This window comes from Limanda limanda, chromosome 3 (assembly GCF_963576545.1).
Source record: "Limanda limanda chromosome 3, fLimLim1.1, whole genome shotgun sequence".
Taxonomy (NCBI): Eukaryota; Metazoa; Chordata; class Actinopteri; order Pleuronectiformes; family Pleuronectidae; genus Limanda; species Limanda limanda.
The window spans coordinates 1605541-1627379 of record NC_083638.1 but is presented as its reverse complement, the minus strand read 5'-3'; the positions used below and the strand labels follow the sequence as shown (position 1 = coordinate 1627379).

The 21839-nt window shown below is 41.7% G+C and overlaps 1 long non-coding RNA gene and 2 pseudogenes across 1 annotated transcript; 2 read left to right on the top strand and 1 right to left on the bottom strand.

Annotated features, from left to right (window-relative positions):
- The first annotated feature begins 6858 nt into the window (after nucleotides 1-6858).
- On the top strand, nucleotides 6859-12095 carry LOC132999007 (up-regulator of cell proliferation-like; annotated as a pseudogene).
- Nucleotides 12096-13984: 1889 nt separating this feature from the next.
- LOC132999053 (uncharacterized) lies at nucleotides 13985-14625 on the bottom strand. The gene is made up of 3 exons (XR_009678020.1): nucleotides 14554-14625; nucleotides 14341-14434; nucleotides 13985-14249 (listed from the first exon to the last, which is right to left on the bottom strand). It is a non-coding gene; the product is annotated as an uncharacterized LOC132999053 (long non-coding RNA).
- Nucleotides 14626-16815: 2190 nt separating this feature from the next.
- Nucleotides 16816-21818, top strand: LOC132998789 (up-regulator of cell proliferation-like; annotated as a pseudogene).
- The last annotated feature ends 21 nt before the right edge of the window (nucleotides 21819-21839 follow it).

The window sequence follows — 21839 nt, the reverse complement described above, 5'->3', positions numbered from 1 at the left end:
CTTTCTAACTTTCTGCAAATTTTGGTAAGAAGTTGAGCATGTTAAAGCCCTCAAAAAGCCAATTCATTTGCCTGAATAATAATAAGAAAGAATAATCCTTACAATTTCAATATGGTCTCACCAGACACCTGTGATGTCTGTGCTCGGGCCCTAATAATCCTTACAATTTCAATAGGGTCTCACCAGACACCTTTGATGTCTGTGCTCGGGCCCTAAATATATTTATACTTTGGGGGGGGGGCGGTGTTGAGCATGTTTTGCAATCCTTTTATTTATTGTTCTTACAGTAAGTTGCACAGCTTGTTACCTCACTAACATGGGCAACATTTAAAATGGGATTTGTGCTGTATTGTTTGAAAACATATATTTTGTGTGAGGGGAAATGTTTTAACGGTTTGTGGTGATCCTGTGAGAGTTAAAGAAAAGTTTGAAAATAAAACTCTGTTTTCACTTTCTTTCACTTGTGTAACGTTGTTTGTTTTGCCGGTAGTCAAAGGACCAAGATGAACTCCACTGTGGCATCATTATGTTCTGCAAAAACACTTTTCTGCACATTAGTGACCATATACAACCACCAGGTGACGGTTGTAGTTGTGTTCTCACATCTATATTGCACCTTAGGTTCAGGTATATTACTATATGAAAACATGAATAGGAAACTTCCAAAGTCTGAATGTACATGATGGATCCTCCCTCCATGTTTGTGAAATCTTATAGCTTAAAAATCCAAACAAACATTCATTGGAATATAACAAATCATATTATAATAAATAGATTAAATCTTCAAGTACAGAAGTAAACATTTTTTTTTTAATGTATGAAAGATGAAAACTGTTGACATCTATTGCACTTCTGTCCGTCCTGGGAGAGGGATTCATCACATGTTGCTATCTGATGTTTTTACGTTCTTTTTAACCTGTTAAAAGGGTTTTTCCTTACTCTTGTTGATGGTTAAGGGCTCGTCTCGCCAAGAAAACCTCCTGGCAATCCAAGCTCTACCAACCTCCTAGAAGCGACGCTATGTCCTGCAGGAGAACTTCAGAGAGCAACTGACCAACAGAACTACGAAGGCAGTAGCCACACAACCAGCAAGACGATTTCACAGAACTGCGAACTGCACAGCAACCTCTTTTCCCTTTCCATGGACGGGTAACATAACTGGGCTTAATAATCATACTAAGCTAAGCAAAGACTGTTTATTGACTTTAATATTTTTAATATTAATATTCAATATTTTATTTTGATAACCATATTTATTGAATGTCGAAAGGCACACCATTTTATGGTATCACGTTTAATGCATTATTGCACAACACCTTCTTACTGGGGCTCAGGCCGTAAAAGAATAGCAGCATTAAAATAGAAAAATCCTTCATTACCCACATGCTGTCGCTATGAATCACTGAATTTAAAATGGTCAAATACAATAACAGAAACAATGTAAAAACAAATATTTGCAAAACAGATTGTTAAAAAATTATTTATTTTACATCTTTAACCACTGAACCATTTCCATACTTGTCTAACAAATCCAGTGACTAGCTCTTGCAGATCAGTTTGGATTCTTTGGCGACCACACTTAATTTAAAAGGAATAATAGTAATAAAAATAAAAAAGATCTGTACAGTAAGAAATATATATGGAAAAAAAAAAATCCGTCAGTCACTTTTTATCTCCATCTTGTTGTGATGACACTCATCTCAATTTGAAGTTGATCCGATGAAAACCCTGGTACAAGTGTATCAAAGAAAAAATGTGGAATATGGCCAAAATGGCCACTAAATGCAAAATAGCAGGCTTCCTGTTGTGTTTTTCCAATTGCACCAAGAGACTTTTTTGTTTGTCTGGTCATGATACACCTGTATATCGATTTTTGTGAAGATAGGTCAATGGGAACACCTTCTGGGGGTCTCGGGGGGTCTCGGGGGGCACCGTTGAGCCATTTTGCGACGCCCATTGAAAATTCCTTCAGAATATGTAAATTTTCACCACTTTCTAACTTTCTGCAAATTTTGGTAAGAAGTTGAGCATGTTAAAGCCCTCAAAAAGCCATTTCATTTGCCTGAATAATAATAATAATAATAATAAATAATAATAATAATAATAATAATAATAATAATAATAATAATAATAATCCTTACAATTTCAATAGGGTCTCACCAGACACCTTTGATGTCTGTGCTCGGGCCCTAATAATAATAATAATAATAATAAATAATAATAATAATAATTAAAGCCCTCAAAAAGCCAATTAATTTGCCTGAATAATAATAATAATAATAATGAAAATATAACATTTTTAGGGCTGCAAAGCAGCACTGGGTGGGCCCGAGCACATCCATTTTGAAGCGTTGCATGCTTTTTGTCTGAAAAAAACAAAAATAACCAGTTCTGAGAGAGAGAGAGACGTAACCTTTGCAAGACATAAAGTTTCCTTTGATCTAGGAAGACTGAAATCAAAGGATTCATGGTCCATGTATGTACGCGTTACAGAACATCATGTTTTAATGGCGTGTAATCAAACTTTGACGCCACGCCACGGTCACACTGTGTGATTAAAAAAAAATCCGTCAGTCAGTTTTTATCTCCATCTTGTCGTGATGACACTCATCTCAATTTGAAGTTGATCCGATGAAAACCCTGGTACAAGTGTATCAAAGAAAAAATGTGGAATATGGCCAAAATGGCCACTAAATGCAATATAGCAGGCTTCCTGTTGTGTTTTTCCAATTGCACCCAGAGACTTTTTTGTTTGTCTGGTCATGATACACCTGTATATCGATTTTTGTGAAGATAGGTCAATGGGAACACCTTCCGGGGGTCTCGGGCTGTCTCGGGGGGCACCGTTGAGCCATTTTGCGACGCCCATTGAAAATTCCTTCAGAATACGTAAATTTTCACCACTTTCTAACTTTCTGCAAATTTTGGTAAGAAGTTGAGCATGTTAAAGCCCTCAAAAAGCCAATTCATTTGCCTGAATAATAATAATAATAATAACAAATTTTGACGCCACGCCACGGTCACACCGTGTGATTAAAAAAAAATCCGTCAGTCAGTTTTTATCTCCATCTTGTTGTGATGACACTCATCTCAATTTGAAGTTGATCCGATGAAAACCCTGGTACAAGTGTATCAAAGAAAAAATGTGGAATATGGCCAAAATGGCCACTAAATACAAAATATCAGGCTTTCTGTTTTGTTTTTACAATTGCACCCAGAGACGTTTTTGTTTGTTTGGTCATGATACACCTGTATATCGATTTTTGTGAAGATAGGTCAATGGGAACACCTTCCGGGGGTCTCGGGGGGTCTCAGGGGGCACCGTTGAGCCATTTTGCGAAGCCCATTAAAAATTCCTTCAGAATACGTAAATTTTCACCACTTTCTAACTTTCTGCAAATTTTTGTAAGAAGTTGAGCATGTTAAAGCCCTCAAAAAGCCAATTCATTTGCCTGAATAATAATAATAATAATAATAATAATAATAAATAAAAATGTTTAATTAGAAAATAAAATGTATATATCTAAAAAATATATATATAAAATAAATATATACAGGAGCAGTATCAAATGTGATTCAACTTGTAACAAGAATAATATAAAATTTTTAGGGCTGCAAAGCAGCACTGGGTGGGCCCGAGCACATCCATTTTGAAGCGTTGCATGCTTTTTGTCTGAAAAAACTAAAATAACCAGTTCTGAGAGAGAGAGACGTAACCTTTGCAAAACATAAAGTTTCCTTTGATCTAGGAAGACTGAAATCAAAGGATTCATGGTCCATGTATGTCCGCGTTACAGAACATCGTGTTTTAATGGCGTGTAATCAAACTTTGACGCCACGCCACGGTCACACCGTGTGATTAAAAAAAAATCCGTCAGTCAGTTTTTATCTCCATCTTGTTGTGATGACACTCATCTCAATTTGAAGTTGATCCGATGAAAACCCTGGTACAAGTGTATCAAAGAAAAAATGTGGAATATGGCCAAAATGGCCACTAAATGCAAAATAGCAGGCTTCCTGTTGTGTTTTTCCAATTGCACCAAGAGACTTTTTTGTTTGTCTGGTCATGATACACCTGTATATCGATTTTTGTGAAGATAGGTCAATGGGAACACCTTCCGGGGGTCTCGGGCTGTCTCGGGGGGCACCGTTGAGCCATTTTGCGACGCCCATTGAAAATTCCTTCAGAATACGTAAATTTTCACCACTTTCTAACTTTCTGCAAATTTTGGTAAGAAGTTGAGCATGTTAAAGCCCTCAAAAAGCCAATTCATTTGCCTGAATAATAATAATAATAATAATCATTACAATTTCAATAGGGTCTCACCAGACACCTTTGATGTCTGTGCTCGGGCCCTAATAACGAGCACATCCATTTTGAAGCATTGCATGCTTTTTGTCTGAAAAAACAAAAATAACCAGTTCTGAGAGAGAGAGACGTAACCTTTGCAAAACATAAAGTTTCCTTTGATCTAGGAAGACTGAAATCAAAGGATTCATGGTCCATGTATGTCCGCGTTACAGAACATCGTGTTTTAATGGCGTGTAATCAAACTTTGACGCCACGCCACGGTCACACCGTGTGATTAAAAAAAAATCCGTCAGTCAGTTTTTATCTCCATCTTGTTGTGATGACACTCATCTCAATTTGAAGTTGATCCGATGAAAACCCTGGTACAAGTGTATCAAAGAAAAAATGTGGAATATGGCCAAAATGGCCACTAAATGCAAAATAGCAGGCTTCCTGTTGTGTTTTTCCAATTGCACCAAGAGACTTTTTTGTTTGTCTGGTCATGATACACCTGTATATCGATTTTTGTGAAGATAGGTCAATGGGAACACCTTCCGGGGGTCTCGGGCTGTCTCGGGGGGCACCGTTGAGCCATTTTGCGACGCCCATTGAAAATTCCTTCAGAATACGTAAATTTTCACCACTTTCTAACTTTCTGCAAATTTTGGTAAGAAGTTGAGCATGTTAAAGCCCTCAAAAAGCCAATTCATTTGCCTGAATAATAATAATAATAATAATCATTACAATTTCAATAGGGTCTCACCAGACACCTTTGATGTCTGTGCTCGGGCCCTAATAATAATAAGTACAAGTGTATCAAAGAAATATGGCCAAAATGGCCACTAAATATAAAATAGCAGGCTTCCTGTTTTGTTTTTACAATTGCACCCAGAGACTTTTTTGTTTGTCTGGTCATGATACACCTGTGTATTGATTTTTGTGAAGATCGGTCAATGGGAACACCTTCCGGGGGTCTCGGGCTGTCTCGGGGGGCACCGTTGAGCCATTTTGCGACGCCCATTGAAAATTCCTTCAGAATACGTAAATTTTCACCACTTTCTAACTTTCTGCAAATTTTGGTAAGAAGTTGAGCATGTTAAAGCCCTCAAAAAGCCAATTCATTTGCCTGAATAATAATAATAAATGAAAAAACAAAAATAACCAGTTCTGAGAGAGAGAGAGACAGTTCTGAGAGAGAGAGAGACGTAACCTTTGCAAGACATAAAGTTTCCTTTGATCTAGGAAGACTGAAATCAAAGGATTCATGGTCCATGTATGTCCGCGTTACAGAACATCGTGTTTTAATGGCATTTAATCAAACTTTGACACCACGCCACGGTCAGGCCGTGTGATTAAAAAAAAATCTGTCAGTCAGTTTTTATCTCCATCTTGTTGTGATGACACTCATCTCAATTTGAAGTTGATCCGATGAAAACCCTGGTACAAGTGTATCAAAGAAAAAATGTGGAACATGGCCAAAATGGCCACTAAATGCAAAATAGCAGGCTTCCTGTTGTGTTTTTCCAATTGCACCAAGAGACTTTTTTGTTTGTCTGGTCATGATACACCTGTATATTGATTTTTGTGAAGACCGGTCAATGTGAACACGTTTCAGGGGTCTCGGGGGGCACCGTTGAGCCATTTTGCGTCGCCCATTGAAAATTCCTTCAGAATACGTAAATTTTCACCACTTTCTAACTTTCTGCAAATTTTTGTAAGAAGTTGAGCATGGTAAAGCCCTCAAAAAGCCAATTAATTTGCCTGAATAATAATAATAATCCTTACAATTTCAATAGGGTCTCACCAGACACCTTTGATGTCTGTGCTCGGGCCCTAATAATCCTTACAATTTCAATAGGGTCTCACCAGACACCTTTGATGTCTGTGCTCGGGCCCTAATTAAACAAATTAATAAGCAGAGGAGAAGGATAAAGACTAAATTCCCTCATCACGGTAATGATCGGGAGTTAAACTCCATAGCTCGCTGTACATTCCAGCAAATGCAAAACAGGATCAGCAACTTACTGTTGTAGAAACGTACAGAGCTTCAATCAATTACATCACACCAAAGATATTTTGGCATCAGTTTTTCACAATGGGAGGAAGTGGAGACATGTTGTCTATCTTTTCATAAAGTCCACTGTCACCACAAAAACTCTTTTCAGTACAGGTCGCAGATTAAGGCAGTTCTCTGTGGGCAGTGCAGGTTGACTTTCACAACAGGCTCAGTGGGTGCAGGTCACACAGATTCTTGGTCCATCCATACAATACAGGACTTCCTTAAGAAAATGACAAAAGTCACAATACGACAGATAGTTCAATAAGAAATATTCGTGAAGTTATGTACAGAACTTAATTTGACGGTTAGACTAGCAACAGGTTCAAATAAAGACAATTTGAACATCTTGGCCACAAACTAATGGCGACAATCTACTATGTTTGAGTCGTAGAATAACTAAATTTGGCTTTGTGGAAATACAGTAACCATTGTTCTGTGAAACTTACGAGTTAATATATATTTTTCTCCAGATTTTGACGCAACGAGGAATTAAGCGAAGGCTTTGACCATGTCTTCAAGAGACCCAGAAAGTGAAGAGCTTGCAGGTAACTCATTCAACTTTTATTTGTGTATGGACACAGAGAGCTTACAGAGCAATATGTTGAGATCTGTATGCTTGTTGCGTGAATGGGCACAAAGCTGTAGCTACCAAATTTAAACTGAATTCTCTCCTCCAGCTGAGGACGTTACAAACTTGGGTTAGTTCTACGAAGAAGACGATGTGCAGGATGTTGGACCAGTGTATCAGCTCCTGTCTTACAGTGGTAGTAACAATATGTGATTGGACTAGAAGCCGCTGGCCCACGTCCACCAACATCTTCCAGTCTCTGGCTTGCTCCATCTGACCAGGAATGGTCAGATGGAGGAGAACCTCTCTGTCCCTGTTCCCCCTCACAGACAAAAGTTTTCCTATGAACTGCGTTTGATGTTTTGGATGTAAAGGCATTGGTAGCAGTTCTCTTTGTGTCTATTGTTGCTGCAAGGCATGTGAGTACCTGGTTGTGTCTCCACGTATACCTACTTGGGAGAGACTTATTTTACAACCAGTAAGGATGAGGGTAGCGTAGTGGGCAGGATGGATCTTCGTTCAGCCACTGCTGTAGGTTTTTGGGTGAGGGAAAGACGTCATAGGTTGGTCGAAGCAGTAAGCTAATCCTGCTAGCTTCCATTCCCCACAGGTACTTCCAGCTGATATATCTTTTCTCTATGATTTCCCATTTCATCTACTGCCCCTGTCTTGCTTGAGTGACAGCCTTCACACATCTTGCTGCCTCTTCCTGATGCTAAATTTCAAAGACTACCAATTGTCACTGCTCTGAAGGAGTTGCCTTGTTCCACAGGGGACTACTCTGACCTCAGTCCAAACCTCCTCTTCCCTGTTTAACGTGACCCACAATGTCAGTGTGTTAGAGTGCTGCTTTTACCTGTTGGGTTGCTTCTTTTGGTTTCCATTTCCGTCCTGTTGTCAATGATGGTCCAACAGCCCGTATATATTTGTCTCTGGACTCTGAGAGAGTCTCCAGCCTTGTTTTAGTGAATTTAAACTCCTCTACAAGACCTGAGAGAGGCAGCTCGAGGAGGACATGTCCCTTCAGGTCGATGTTGCTCAGACATCTTAGGATTCCTATACGTAACAATGAATAGTTTTGGTTTCATGTGAATGAAGTCTCTCCTTCCAAATGATAATCACAGGAAAGATTGACAGTATGTAATACTGCAAAATCACACACACACCCAAACAACCAAACATGCATATACAACCCAATAGGTGGTGCCAGTCGTTGATTTCTAAAATGTATGTTCTCTTTCTCTGTGACAGCCCTGTTGAGCTTTCTCGTCAAACTTGGACTGAAGGACTTTTATCCCAACAAACTCAATCAACAGTCTCTCCTTGAGATCAACAAAAACATTATTGAGGAAAAAGTAATTTTATCGCTGGAGGAAATACCATGGTGTTTCCTCAGAAAACTTTTCAAAATGAATGCAGAATGCAGGAGCTCAATACAATCATCAATCAGACCAGAGGAAAACATTGAAGAAGACAATGATCTCTTTGATGAAGACCTTAACACTGCTGATGACTCTAGAGAGGATAAGATTAACCCCCTCGACCTCATTGTCGCTCTCTTCCTTTGCGCTGACAGCATCCTGCAGCAGGAAATGTCCCTCAAGATGTCAATGTGCCAGTTTTCTCTTCCACTGCTGTTGCCCAGCGGCCACAAGAGTCAGTGTACCCTGATGCTGTGGGCTCTGAGAGACATCGTCAAAGAGTGGCGTCCACATGAAATGTCTGAATCAAGAGGTTTTGTTGAAGACAATATTGTCCAATCAAATATACCATTCTTCTCCTTTGTGAGGCTGAAGAACAGCAGTTTATCCAAGTCCCAGATTTGTAATCATGTCCTCAGCAGAGGGCAACAGAACTGCAACCTCTTCATACACAGAGATGTGGAAGGGGGGGCAGTGAAAAGAGAAATAGCAGATGGACTTGTTGAGGTTTGCTGGTACCTTCCCTCTGGCGGGGAACAACTTGACATTTTTCATGAGCCTATTGCCTTTGCAAATTTGCGAGGGGACATCTGTGAATCACTGACACAATTCAACTTTCTCTTTCAAGTATCAACAGCTACCCTTGTGTTCCTGGACAGCGTTGAAGAAAGTGAGCACAGGATTCTATCTTCTCTACAAGATGTGAAATCCAAACTCTTCTTAGTCGTCAATCGAAAGGAAGGGAAGGCCAGTGAGGAGATGATGTCTGTGAAGAGATTGGTGGATGAATTAGGTTTACCAAAGAACAGAGTGAAGGTCAAAGACCAGAGGCTTAATGTGGCAGAGTTCTCAAAGAAACTTTGTGAGGTCATCAAGGCATCCCTGTTAGATGGGAAAGACACCATGAGCATTGTAGATATGGTTGAAATAGCTGTTGAACTTGGTCTGTCTGTGGACGAAAGCAAAACCAACGCACAGAGAAAAGCAGCTGAGGAGATCATGGACGACATTGGGGTGCGAAGTATACTAGACTATAAAAAACTAAATCTGACTTTGCAAGGAGCGAACTGGAAGAGGTTGTCAAAGTTAGAAAAGGAAGAGTGTAGACTGAAGACATCTGGTGATTCTGGCCTTGAAGAATATAAATGTCAACTACAGAAAGAGAAAAGACAAATCAGACAGGAGCAACAAAATTCTGACACCTCAAAAGCAATGAAGACTTTCATCAAGTGCTTATTTACAAGTGACAAAGAAAAAAGGGATGTTTTCCTGAAGTGGATGAAACTGAAGTTTAATACACATTCACGAGGCAAACTCTCTAAGTTACGTAACAAATTCAAAGAGCAATGCAAGAAGAAAGACGTCAAACTCATAGCAGAGTTAGACCAAGCTTTGGTGGACAGCTCTTTAGGAACAGAGCATTACATGAGAGAGATGGGACTGATCTACGAGTTCTCAACCAGCAGCTCAACAGCTGATGAAATATCCCAGCTCCCTGGTTTGGCAGCTGAAATGCTGTGGGATGGATATCCTTTAGAGCTTTTGGACGGAGATGCCTCCAACGTCCCAGAGAGATGGGTGACAGACGTACTGATGGAGCTTCACAAGAAGGTTGGACAGAAGAGCAGACTGTTGGTACTGACTGTGTTGGGTGTTCAGAGCAGCGGTAAGTCAACGCTCCTCAACACCATGTTTGGTGTGCAGTTTCCTGTCAGCAGCGGCAGATGCACAAGAGGAGCTTTCATGCTCTTCCTCAAAGTTGGAGAGGATTTGAAAATCGAGTTAAACTGTGATTTTATTGTCCTCATTGACACAGAGGGTCTTAAGGCTCCTGATCTGGCACAACTAGAGGACAGTTACGAGCACGACAACCAGCTAGCAACCTTTGTCATTGGCTTGAGTGACGCCACCATCATCAACATCGCAATGGAAAACGCAGCAGAAATGAAAGATATCCTGCAAATTGCAGTGCACGCATTCTTGAGGATGAAAGAAATTGGAAAAAAGCCAGTTTGTCATTTTGTTCACCAGAATGTTTCATCAGTTTCAGCTCATGCCAAGAACATGACAGAAAGAAAACATCTCCTGGACCAACTCAATGAAATGACTCAAATCGCAGCTGAAATGGAAAAGAAACCTTCTATCAAAGAGTTCACGGATGTGCTGGACTATGACATGGACAAGAACAACTGGCACATCCCAGGTCTCTGGCATGGAACTCCACCGATGGCACCAGTGAACACAGGTTACAGTGAAGCTGTAGCAGATTTAAAAAAAAACCTTTTGCAAACAGTGAAGAAGGACCCGTGCAATGAAGTGTCTCAGATCCCAGAGTTTCTGGAATGGATGAAGAGTCTCTGTCGGGCAGTGAAATATGAGAACTTCATCTTCAGTTTCAGAAACACTCTTGTGGCTCAAGCCTATGATAACTTGTGCAAAGAGTTCAGTCAGTGGGAATGGGAGTTCAGAAAAGAGATTCTGACCTGGCAAACACAAGCAGAGGTAGAAATCTTGAATTCTGACAATGAATCTGAGGTGGAAACTTGGAACAGATTAGTTGGAGAAAAAAAATCTGAGGTGTCAGACAAAATAACAGACCAGCAAACAACAATGAGGGAAAAAAATCTCCGACTACTACAAGATGAAAGGCAAACAAGTTCATCTGATGGAGAAATACAAAGTGGACTTTTTAAACAGTGTCAAAGGCCTTGCAGATGAAATCAAACATTCTGTGTGGGCACAACTGGATTGCACCCTTGAACTAAAACTAAGTTCAAAAAAGGTTCAGGACATTCAGAGAGAATACAGAGGTGTGATTGAAGAGAAGGTCATGAAGCTTCTGGGTGACTGCGACGCGTCAACTCTGACTGAGGAAGAGCTGACACAAGAGTTTGAAAAGATGTGGGCTGAAGCCACTGGAAACGTGTCCGGCCTGGAAGAGCGAGACATTGCAGCATGCGTCCTGAAGCAGCTGAGAAAAGACTTCTGTAATAGAAACGTCAATGAGTCTTTGAAGAAAGTAACACACCTAAAGGAAATGGGAACAGATCCATTTAAAACTAGACCTGATCACGTAGACACTGTTATGCAGAAGCTCCAACATCTGTGGGAAGGAAATTTGCAGAGCGTTGCGGACAGAATCATTGACTCTTGTACAAGGTTTGTACGTGATAAGGTAAAGACCGATGGAGATTACCAGGACTCTTTCACAAAGGATCTTCTAGAACAAATTGATGAATCCCTTAAACAAGGTTACAACCATCACAAATCAAATATACAATTTGAGATTGACCTGAAACTTCACATTTGTGGCGTTGCTTCAAGGGAATTTGTCAAAATGCAATGGAAGACAGTGTCCATTTTGTTATGCTCCCTGTGAGGCCGGTGACACAGAACACAAGCAGCATCATGCAGCCATTCATCGGCCACAAGGTCTTGGTCAGTCATGAGTCAAGTGAGAAGTTGGTTAATTCACTGTGTACAACTGACGTTCACAGTGATCATGAATTCAGCAGCACAGACACCAAAGGAGAGTGGCATCCTTACAAGAACTACATCAAGTACTATCCAGACTGGATCATTCCTCCAGACCCCACCATAGAGGCATCTGACTACATGAAGTACGTCCTGGTGAAATACAATGAGGGATTTGCTGAAGAATATGAAGTCAAACCAGCTGATGTCCCAGAGGCCTGGAGGAGACTCACAAAGGAACAAGCTCTGAAGGGTTTGAACGAAGCCTTCAACAGGAAGTGAACAAAGTACAACTGAACACATCAGGTAATTCAGTCCAATTTAATATGCAGCAATAGATTCACATTCACTTGGATGAAATATTATCCTTACTCAACTATTTTTTTGACATAGACTCATAGCAAGATGGCGCCACGAACGGTCGCCTCGGTGTGTTGGTGCGCACTTTTGTGTTTGTTTTTAGTATTTATTGTTTACTGCGACTCGGATTACTTTCACGATGGACGAGCTTCTTTCCATCAGGGACCCAACACCATCTGATTTATGTCCCAACTTTATCGCCTCTTCCGTGGATTTAGTGGACTTACTCATCAAAGGTGCGGTGGTCCTCGGACACGCAGCGAGACTCCGGCGGAGACGCAAGGGAAGCGCGCTGGGGCCCTGGTGCGCTTCAGGGAGCGGGGGTTAGGCTCACCTCTCCCGAGCATCCTCCTCTCTAATGTCCGCTCGCTGTGCAATAAGATGGACGAACTGCACCTCCTCATCCGGACAAATAGAGACTTTTCCCTTACTTCTGTCTTGTGTTTCACGGAATCTTGGCTGACTGAAGCCACACCGGACTCCGCCGCACAGCTGACCGGCTTCCAGCTGTTACGCGCGGACCGCGACCCGATCCTCTCACGCAAGGCAAAAGGCGGAGGGATTTGTTTTTATATAAACCAGGGCTGGTGCAGCGACGTGAAAGTCATTTTACAGTCCTGTTCTCCGGACCTGGAAACTTTTTTCATCACCTGCAGACCGTTCTACTCTCCCTGTGAGTTCACCTCTTTCATCCTGGCCGGCGTGTACATCCCCCCGCAAGCGGACGTGCGCAAGGCACAACGACAACTCGCCGAGCAGGTACTGGGGGGGGAGAGGAGGAGAGAGAACACTTATTCCCCTGTTATTGTCCTCGGGGACTTTAATAAGGGGAACTTATCTCAGGAACTCCCCAAATATAAACAGTTGATCAAATGCCCGACCAGGGGGGAGAACACTCTCGATCACTGTTACAGCACCATCAACAAGGCGTATCATGCAGTGACCCGCGCTGCTCTGGGCCTGTCCGACCACGCTCTTATTCATCTGATCCCAGCTTACAGGCAGAAACTCAAACTTTCTAAACCTGCTGTGCTGAGATCCAAGAACTGGAGCAACAGAGAAGCTGTGGAGGAGCTGCGTGACTGCCTGGACAACACTGACTGAGACATTTTTAGAACTGCTTCCAACAGCCTTGATGAATACACAGATGCAGTGACGTCATACATCAGCTTCTGTGAAGACAGATGTATTCCAACACGCACCAGGGTGAGCTATAACAACGACAAGCCCTGGTTCACTGCAAAACTCACACTAGACGAAAAGCAGTATTATTGTCACAGTGAACCTCTACGGACAGGCCTAATCCCCTGCTGTAACCAACTGTTTCCATGATGTTACCTCGGCGTTCGCCAGTGAAGACAAGGTGGGTCTATCGGCGTTTGCGGACCTTAAGGGGGATTTGGAGAACAAAGGAGAGAGCCGCGGGGGGGCTCGCTGAGCCTCGCGGACCGATCGCGACGTGTGATCTAATTAGCATATGAATCGGAGTCCAGCCGCTGGCTAGAACCTCTCTCTACTCACCATTGGAGGAAACCACAGACCCTTGAAACTAATGTCACTCGTCATTGGCTGGTAGAAGTGTTGCTATTGGTCACCTTATGGGTCATTGCAGTGCACACGTGGGGTCACAGCATTCCGCACGTGGGGTAAGCCCCTCCCACACAATATTAATAATAAAAATGTATATATTAATATTTATTATTATTTATAAGTAAGCCTTTACCAAAAGCACTGCAGTTAATTAAAACTAAACATTCATGTGATGCTTGATGTTACAGGCGAACACATTGTACAGGGAACAAATTTGAACAAGGTATATGTGGAGTGAAAGCTTTATTTACATACAGCAAAAATATTGTACAAAAACTCAGATGAGGCTTGAAATGTTTCTCTGCAGCCTCTGGGTCATGACTTCTTTGTGGGACTCTGTCTGAATCTTCTCCAGTGTGTAGACGTCTGTGGTGTGTAGCTGTGAGATCAGTGTAGCTTCCAGTCTTATATGAAGTGTGGGACACAGGTCGGTGAGCTCCTGGCTGTGGAAGGATGGATCCATGTCATCTGTCCCGCTTCAATCAGCTGTAAACACATTCAGTAAAATTAGCACAGTTCAATGACAACATACACCTTTACATGTAACTGGAAAATTATTTAATGAATATAACCTTACCCTCTTTCTTCTCCGACAACTCCTCAATGCTGATGTAAGGTCTGGTCGGATCATACTGGCTCATAGTGTGTCTTTGTACGTCATGGACAGGCAGCTGGAAAACAACACATGTAACATGACTTTATTATTAATAAACGGAAATAGCCGCGCTGCATCACCGTTGGAAGATCCACAGCAAAAAAACACCAAAACAATTCATAAACAGTTACTTACATTCAATGGCTTAATTTTCTGCACTTTAAATCCGGACTTTCAGTGTCTCAGCCTAACGCCTCTTTGTTTGTGTGTGTGTGTGTGGGGGGGGGGGGGGGGCTGAGGCTGTGAAAACATACAGAAAAGTCACGTTGATGAAAAAACTTAACGAGAACAAACTGTTACATCTAAGTAATTCATACATATTTACACATGCAGTAGATCTGCTCCAGCACTCGATGCTGTATTCGTATTTAAGCAACTTTCTCGCTATCCCAAAGAGTGGCGGACATGCTTTTCAGATGTACCAGTTAGCTTAGTGGTTAGCATGGCGGCTCTAGCTTAGCTCTCACCGTAACTCAGGGACTGTGCTTCCGTCTTCTCCGCCTCGACTCGTCCACACCGGGCCCGCGGCTCTGCTTCCCACGCACTCATCTTCTCCTCCAGGGAACAGCGTCGCGTCGACTTCAGCAAGTTATTTACCCCGAAAACAGAGTCACTCGTACGGGACAAGCTAAACACGACCCGCTTCCTGTCTGCGGGACACTCGACGCTGCTGCACTGTGTTTACGAGGCTGTGATTGGACGAGTCCATCAGCTGATGACGCGAGCGGGTGACGTGAGCAGCGGTTACTTCATATGGGATGAGCATGTGACTGAGGCCAGGTTTATTTTTTGTGGTGTTTAGTACATTTACACCCATGATTCACGCTGTTCTGTGTTCGTAACCTTATAGTTGAATGCACTTATTGTAAGTCGCTTTGGATAAAAGTGTTGACTGTTTTAATGGAATACTGAGAAAGTTTAATAACAACAATTAGACAATTGAAGTTCAAATTATGAAGGAATTTAAGCTCTATATTGTGTCTTCTTTATATTTAAAATAATAATCAAACTGAGTGGAGATGTATGTTGTAGCCAAACAGCCGGCTGCTTTGTTTTGTCACTGTGCAGTCCATGGGGGATTAAATATTACACTGAAAAAATAAATCATTAAATCAATGAATGTTTCATAGCAATTTTGAAAGTAGTGGTGAAAAGGTACCATTTATAATTCATGGAACAGCTTAGTTTGCCATTGACATGTGAATTTAATGCCAGTATTTTGGGAGGACAGATATTTTTATGGAAAGCCAGTAGAAGTTTGGAGCTTACAGGACACAGATGATCATACCCAGCATCATTTATTTGCTGGTAGAGGTGTGGTTTACACTTCCTCTGTGCATTTAACCAGCACAATTGAAAAAGTGACTGTAATCATGCCACTCTGTACAGTTGTTGAGATTTAGGATTGGATGACAATAAAAATTTGAAATAAAGTGCATTGTTTCATTTCTTTTGACTGCATTGACCTTTGTTCGTGGTATACAATAAAATTCATTATAGCACACTTACTTACTTAAGAACAATTTAAAATTTCAGGTTTAATATTTATTTTAAGCCTGGTTTACTCAGCCAGATAGTTTGTTGGTGCCTCTTACACATTGGTGTTATCTGCTCTCAGGGAAACTGATTTGCATTTGTGAAGCTCAGAGCATTGTCATTTGCATGTGAAAGCGTCCTCTAGGCGTTGGAGCAGGGGGGTCAAATCTCAACAGCTCACAGGCTTGACAACTGCAGGAAACCTGAGCGTTTCCTTTGCTGCCTGCAGATACGTGTGAAAGTCGTTAACCGAAGGATGTGCCAACACTTCTCTGCGACACAGATTGACACAAACGCTTCTTTTCATGCAGTGGAAGGCCTTCACACATCTTGCTGCCTCTTCCTGATGCCAGATTTCCAGGACTACCAATTGTCTCCGCTCTGAAGGAGTTGCCTTGTTCCACAGGGGACTACTCTAACCTAGGCCCAAACCTCCTCTTCCCTGTTTAACGTGACCCAGAATGTCAGTGTGCTAGAGTGCTGCTTTTACCTGTTGGGTTGCTTCTTTTGGTTTCCATTTCCGTCCTGTTGTCAATGATGTTTCAACAGTCCTTATATATTTGTCTCTGGACTCTGAGAGAGTCTCCAGACTTGTTTTGGTGAATTTAAACTCCTCTACAAGACCTGAGAGAGGCAGCTCGAGGAGGACATGTCCCTTCAGGCCCATGTTGCTCAGACGTCTTAGGATTCCTATACGTAACAATTAAAAGTTTTGGTCTCATGTGAATGAAGTCTTTTCTTCCAAATGTTGTTCACAAGAAAGATTTACAGTATGTAACACTGCAAAATAACACATACCCAAACAACTAAACATACATATACAATCCAATACGTGGTGCCAGTCGTTGATTTCTAAAATGTATGTTCTCTTTCTCTTTGACAGCCCTGTTGAGCTTTCTCGTCAAACTTGGACTGAAGGACTTTTATCCCAACAAGCTCAATCTACGGTCTCTCCTTGATATCAACAAAAACAGTATTGAGGAAAAAACAGTTTTATCGCTGGAGGAAATACCATGGAGTTTCCTCAGAAAACTGTTCAAAATAAACGCAGAATGCAGGAGCTCAATACAATCATCAATCAGGCAAAAAGAAAACGATGAGGAAGACAATGATCTCTTTGATGAAGACCTTTACACCGATGATGACTCTAGAGATGATGAGGTTAACCCCCTCGACCTCATAGTCGCTCTCTTCCATTGCGCTGACAGCATCCTGCAGCAGGAAATGGCCCTCAAGATGTCAATGTGCCAGTTTTCTCTTCCACTGCTGTTGCCCCGCAGCCACAAGAGTCAGTGTACCCTGATGCTGTGGGCTCTGAGAGACATCGTCAAAGAGTGGTGTCCACATGAAATGTCTGAATCAAGAGGGTTTGTTGAAGACAACATTGTCCAAGCAAATATACCATTCTTCTCCTTTGTGAGGCTGAAGAACAGCAGTTTATCCAAGTCCCAGGTTTTGAATCATGTCCTCAGCAGTGGACAACAGAACTGCAACATCTTCATACACAGAGATGTGAAAGGGGGGGCAGTCAAAAGAGAAATTGCAGATGGGCTTGTTGAGGTTTGCTGGTACCTTCCCTGCGGTAATGAAAGTTTAGATGTTTTTCCAGGGCCAGTAGCCTTTGCAGATTTGCGAGGGGACATTTGTGAATCACTCACACAATTCAACTTTCTCTTTCAAGTATCAACAGCTACCTTTGTGTTTCTGGACAGCATTGAAGAAAGTGAGCACGAGATTCTATCTTCTCTTCAAGATGTGAAATCCAAACTCTTCTTAGTCGTCAATCGAAAGGGAGGGAATGCCAGAGAGGAGATGATGTCTGTGAAGAGATTGTTGGATGTATTAGGTTTACCAAAGAACAGAGTGAAGGTCAAAGACCAGAGTTCAAATGGGGCAAAGTTCTCAAAGAAACTGTGTGAGGTCATCAAGGCATCCCTGTCAGATGTGAAAGACACCATGAGCATTGTAGATATGGTTGGAAAAGCTGTTGAACTTGGTCTGTCTGTGGACGAAAGCAAAACTGACGCACAGAGAAAAGCAACGGAGGAGATCATGGACGACATTGGAGTGCGAAGTATACCAGACTATAAAAAACTAAATCTTACTTTGCAAGGAGCGAACTGGAAGAGGTTGTCAAAGTTAGAAAAGGAAGAGTGTAGACTGGAGACATCTGGTGATTCTGGCCCTGAAGAATATAAATGTCAACTTCAGGAAGAAAAAAGACAAATCAGACAGAAGCAACACAATTCTGACGCCTCCAAAGGAATGAAGAGTTTCATCAAGTGCTTATCTACAAGTGACAAAGAAAAAAGAGATGTTTTCCTGAAGTGGATGAAACTGAAGTTTAATACACATTCACGAGTCGAACTCTCTGTGTTACGTCACAAATTCAAAGAGCAATGCGAGAAGAAAGACGTCAAACTCATAGCAGAGTTAGACCAAGCTTTGGTGGACAGCTCTTTAGGAACAGAGCATTACATGAGAGAGATGGGACTGATCTACGAGTTCTCAACCAGCAGCTCAACAACAGCTGATGAAATATCCCAGCTCCCTGGTTTGGCAGCTGAAATGCTGTTGGATGGATATCCTTTAGAGCTTTTGGACGGAGATGCCTCCAACGTCCCAGAGAGATGGGTGACAGACGTACTGATGGAGCTTCACAAGAAGGTTGGACAGAGGAGCAGACTGTTGGTACTGACTGTGTTGGGTGTTCAGAGCAGCGGTAAGTCAACGCTCCTCAACACCATGTTCGGTGTGCAGTTTCCTGTCAGCAGCGGCAGATGCACAAGAGGAGCTTTCATGCTCTTCCTCAAAGTTGGAGAGGATTTGAAAAGCGAGTTAAACTGTGATTTTATTGTCCTCATTGACACAAAGGGTCTTAAGTCTCCTGATCTGGCACAACTAGAGGACAGTAACGAGCACGACAACCAGCTAGCAACCTTTGTCATTGGCTTGAGTGATGCCACCATTATCAACATCGCAATGGAAAACTCAGCAGAAATGAAAGATGTCCTGCAAATTGCAGTGCATGCATTCTTGAGGATGAAAGAAATTGGGAAAAAGCCAGTTTGTCATTTTGTTCACCAAAATGTTGCCGGAGGTTCAGCTCAAACAAAGATTAGGACAGATAGAAAACATCTCCGGTACCAACTCAATGAAATGACTCAAATCGCAGCTGAAATGGAAAAGAAACCTTCTATCAAAGAGTTCACGGATGTGCTGGACTATGACTTGGACAAGAACAACTGGAACATCCCAGGACTCTGGCATGGAACTCCACCAATGGCACCGGTGAACACAGGTTACAGTGAAGCTGTAGCAGATTTAAAAAAAAACCTTTTCAAAACAGTGAAGAAGGACCCGTGCAATGAAGTTTCGCAGATCCCAGAGTTTCTGGAATGGATGAAGAGTCTCTGGAAGGCTGTGAAATATGAGAACTTCATCTTTAGTTTCAGAAACACTCTTGTGTCTCATGCTTTCAACAACCTGTGCAAAGAGTTCAGTCAGTGGGAATCGGCTTTCAGAAAAGAGATTCTGACCTGGCAAACACAAGCAGAGTCAGACATCCTGGATGTGCCCAGTCAGTCTGACACAGAAGCTTGGAACACACTGGTTTCAGCAAAAATAATCGAGGCTTCTGAACAAATCGAAACACAGTAGAGAAAAATAAAGGAAAAACTGAACAACTACTACAGAAAAAAAGGAAAAAAAGTACATCTGATCGAGGCCTTCATCATGGATATTTTAGAAAGTATCAGCAATCTTGAAAACGAAATCAAACTTTCTGTGAACAACAAGTTCGACTCCTGGCTTGAGTTTCGAAAACAAGGTCACGAAAATGAGAGAAAAAGGCAAATTGATGTTGAACGCTTGGTGATGAGTCTATTGAAAGACCCTAAACACTGCACCCTGTCTGAAGAACAACTAACTAAGAACTTTGAAGAGTTGTGGACTGGAGTTGACAAACAGGATGTGCAGGACATTGGAAGCCTACAAAAAAATGGCAATGTTTCTTTTGAGGTCAAAGGTGACCATCAATTAGACGGAGGAAAAGACAAAACAACAGAGCTCCAGAACTTAGCAGACAGTATCATTGAGTTATGTACACAGTGTGTACGTGTTAGAGCAAAGACAAACACAGAAGCTGATGATGGTTTAACAACTGAACTCCTCGAAAAAGTTGATAAGTCCCTTCAAGAAAGCTGTAATCATTGGCCAAACAAGTTCGAGTTTGACCTGAAACTTCACATTTGTGGCATTGCCTCAAGGGAATTCTTCAAAATGAAGGAAAACTTCCTGTTAGTTAAGGATCCCAAACAACAGATGGAGGAAAAGAAAACTGAGTATCTGTCAGACTTTCTGTATCTGTACAAACAGAGAGGTCATAGCCTGCATGAAGCAACTAACTATGTCCAGTTTTGTATCAAACCTGCTGTGAAACAGTTCATCTGTGGATCTCTGGGAGTAAACATTGTGGATGACATTCTAACAAGTTCCCGTTCAGCAGAGTATAGTTCTCGCAAAATCTTCCAGTACAACATTCAGAAAGAGTTGCTGAAACAGGAAAACTTCAAGAGTTTTTTCGTTTACATTGATAGCTATGAAATTTATGTTAAGGATTGGATATTTGAGCACATCAGAGAAAAGATGTCAGTGAACAAGACTTTGTGCAAACTGAAGAACAACAATCTACATGTCATCTACGATAAAATATCAGAAGCGATAGATCAGGCAGCAATAGGAGAGGATGGTGCTCCGCTGCCAGATAACAAGGAAAGCATCACAAAGCTAATCAGCAACATGCGCCAACATTTGATCAAAGACATCTCAGTTTCAGTGGAGGATGAAGAAATCACCTTGTTTCAAATCCAAAGCTCATGTCATTCATTCATCAGGTGTCTCAAGATCTCAATGAAAGAGTTGAAGGACCAACTGGAAGAGGAGTTCTCAAACTCTGATGACATCACTGAGACTCTGAACAAGCTTCCAATCAAACCACAGGATGAGCTTTTCAAGCGAGTGTTTGGTTGTGGACGACAGTGTCCATTTTGTAAGGCTCCCTGTGAGGCCGGTGGCACAGAACACAAGCAGCATCATGCAGCCATTCATCGGCCACAAGGTCTTGGTAGATTCACCTGTGAGTCAAGTCGGAGGCTGGTTACATCACTGTGTACAACTAGCGTGCACAGTGATCGTCCATTCAGAAACTCAGACACCAAATGGGAGTGGCATCCTTTCAAGAACTACAACAAGTACTATCCAGACTGGATCATTCCTCCAGACTCCACCACAGAGGCATCTGACTACTGGAAGTACGTCCTGGTGCAATACAATGACAGATTTGGAGAAATATATGAAGCCGAACCAGCTGATGTCCCAGAGGCCTGGAGGAGACTCACAAAGGAACAAGCTCTGAAGGGTTTGATCGACGCCTTCAAAATGAAGTGAACAAAGTACAACTGAACACATCAGGTAATTCAGTCCAATTTAATATGCAGCAATAGATTCACATTCACTTGGATGAAATATTATCTTTACTCAACTGTTCTTTGACATAGACTCTGGAAAATGTTCAGACTTTGTTTATAGATTTGTTTTCTTCCAGTTTCACATCTAACATTAGAAACGTCATCATCAGGCCCACTCACTTTCTGTGAATGTTCTGGACATTTTCCTGCTGTATTCTCAGATTCTCTACGTTCTCACTTACAGCCTCTCCAGAAGGTCTCAGGAACATGTCTGGACCTCCGTGCAGGTCTGAAAGCAAATTCAGAGAACTACAAGTCTTCAGTCTAAATCAGCTTCAGGAAAAATTACTATTTTGGGGGGAAACTCTGCAAGAGATTATTGTTTTGTTAGTTTATGTTTGTTTTACTCTTGTTAAA